The sequence below is a fragment of the Oncorhynchus keta genome, chromosome 35 (genome assembly GCF_023373465.1).
Source record: "Oncorhynchus keta strain PuntledgeMale-10-30-2019 chromosome 35, Oket_V2, whole genome shotgun sequence".
NCBI classification, from domain to species: Eukaryota; Metazoa; Chordata; class Actinopteri; order Salmoniformes; family Salmonidae; genus Oncorhynchus; species Oncorhynchus keta.
The window spans coordinates 81,555,695-81,558,194 of NC_068455.1; the positions used below are offsets into that span (position 1 = coordinate 81,555,695).

General features: G+C 50.5%; 1 long non-coding RNA gene and 1 pseudogene across 2 annotated transcripts; both read left to right on the forward strand.

The window, feature by feature from the left end:
* LOC118380605 (F-box/WD repeat-containing protein 7-like) overlaps positions 1-2,500 on the forward strand; it is a 52,568-nt pseudogene that overhangs the window by 31,043 nt on the left and 19,025 nt on the right.
* Positions 1,581-2,308, forward strand: LOC127916373 (uncharacterized). 2 transcript variants are annotated; one of them, XR_008094771.1, is made up of 3 exons: positions 1,581-1,820; positions 1,871-2,005; positions 2,141-2,308. It is a non-coding gene; the product is annotated as an uncharacterized LOC127916373 (long non-coding RNA). The 2 variants fall into 2 exon arrangements; XR_008094773.1 differs by lacking the exon at positions 2,141-2,308 and adding an exon at positions 2,051-2,112.

Consider the following 2,500-nt stretch of genomic DNA (forward strand, 5'->3'; position numbering starts at 1 on the left):
ATTATAGAGAGGACTGGGGATATAGAGAGGACTGGGGATATCACCTCACTCTGGGTGTGTCTCTGTGCCATTGACATAATACAGGTGTGTTGAGGGGTTAGGTAAATGCATACGTGTGTGTGTGTGTGTGTGTGTGTGTGTGTGTGTGTGTGTGTGTGTGTGTGTGTGTGTGTGTGTGTGTGTGTGTGTGTGTGTGTGTGTGTGTGTTGAGGTAAAGGCATACAGGTGTGTATTCACTACGCCGATTCTGAACTGTTCCTCGGTTTGGTTCCTAAACGGTTTCCGTATGTGGATACAGTTCTAACTTGGATTAAAAGCTTGTTGTATTTGTTTAATCTCTCTTTACCAATCCTATAACTCACTCACAATGCCCCCCCTCCCCCCTCACAGGTCCTGAAGGGTCACGATGATCATGTGATCACATGTCTGCAGTTCTGTGGTGACCTCATCGTCAGTGGATCTGATGACAACAGTCTGAAAGTCTGGTCTGCCCTGACCAGCAAGGTAAGACTGATAGTCACACTGCTACCCTGTTGGTAAGACTGATAGTCACACTGCTACCCTGTTGGTAAGACTGATAGTCACACTGCTACCCTGTTGGTAAGACTGATAGTCACACTGCTACCCTGTTGGTAAGACTGATAGTCACACTGCTACCCTGTTGGTAAGACTGATAGTCACACTGCTACCCTGTTGGTAAGACTGATAGTCACACTGCTACCCTGTTGGTAAGACTGATAGTCACACTGCTACCCTGTTGGTAAGACTGATAGTCACACTGCTACCCTGTTGGTAAGACTGATAGTCACACTGCTACCCTGTTGGTAAGACTGATAGTCACACTGCTACCCTGTTGGTAAGACTGATAGTCACACTGCTACCCTGTTGGTAAGACTGATAGTCACACTGCTACCCTGTTGGTAAGACTGATAGTCACACTGCTACCCTGATGGTAAGACTGATAGTCACACTGCTACCCTGTTGGTAAGACTGATAGTCACACTGCTACCCTGTTGGTTAGACTGATAGTCACACTGCTACCCTGTTGGTAAGACTGATATCCACACTGCTACCCTGTTGGTAAGACTGATAGTCACACTGCTACCCTGTTGGTAAGACTGATATCCACACTGCTACCCTGATGGTAAGACTGATATCCACACTGCTACCCTGTTGGTAAGACTGATATCCACACTGCTACCCTGTTGGTAAGACTGATATCCACACTGCTACCCTGTTGGTAAGACTGATATCCACACTGCTACCCTGTTGGTAAGACTGATAGTCACACTGCTACCCTGAGGGTCAACAGGATTTACTCAGGAGGATTGGTTCATTAGGGTCAACAGGTTTAAATGTGTTTTACTCAGGAGGATTGGTTCATTAGGGTCAACAGGATTAAACAAACATTGAGTAAGGAGCTCAAAAATGGACTTCTTGAACTTAAAATCCTTCTAGGAAATCCATGAATGAGCCAAAAGTCAACACGTCTCCCTCGCTCTCTTCCCACTCTGCTTGACTGTCCCTACCAGCTGACTGTCATGAGGTCTCTCTCTCTCTGCTTGACTGTCCCTACCAGCTGACTGTCATGAGGTCTCTCTCTCTCTGCTTGACTGTCCCTACCAGCTGACTGTCATGAGGTCTCTCTCTCTGCTTGACTGTCCCTACCAGCTGACTGTCATGAGGTCTCTCTCTCTGCTTGACTGTCCCTACCAGCTGACTGTCATGAGGTCTCTCTCTCTGCTTGACTGTCCCTACCAGCTGACTGTCATGAGGTCTCTCTCTCTGCTTGACTGTCCCTACCAGCTGACTGTCATGAGGTCTCTCTTCCCCCTCTGCTTGACTGTCCCTACCAGCTGACTGTCATGAGGTCTCTCTCTCTGCTTGACTGTCCCTACCAGCTGACTGTCATGAGGTCTCTCTCTCTGCTTGACTGTCCCTACCAGCTGACTGTCATGAGGTCTCTCTCTCTGCTTGACTGTCCCTACCAGCTGACTGTCATGAGGTCTCTCTTTCTGCTTGACTGTCCCTACCAGCTGACTGTCATGAGGTCTCTCTCTCTGCTTGACTGTCCCTACCAGCTGACTGTCATGAGGTCTCTCTTTCTGCTTGACTGTCCCTACCAGCTGACTGTCATGAGGTCTCTCTCTCTGCTTGACTGTCCCTACCAGCTGACTGTCGCGGCAGTTCTAGAGCGGCGTGTCACTCGGGCCCTCCAATAGCGGCAGCTCTAGAGCGGCGTGTCACTCAGGCCCTCCAATAGCGGCAGCTCTAGAGCGGTGTGTCACTCGGGCCCTCCAATAGCGGCAGCTCTAGAGCGGCGTGTCACTCGGGCCCTCCAATAGCGGCAGCTCTAGAGCGGCGTGTCACTCGGGCCCTCCAATAGCGGCAGCTCTAGAGCGGCGTGTCACTCGGGCCCTCCAATAGCGGCAGCTCTAGAGCGGCGTGTCACTCGGGCCCTCCAATAGCAGCAGCTCTAGAGCGGCGTGTCACTCGGGCC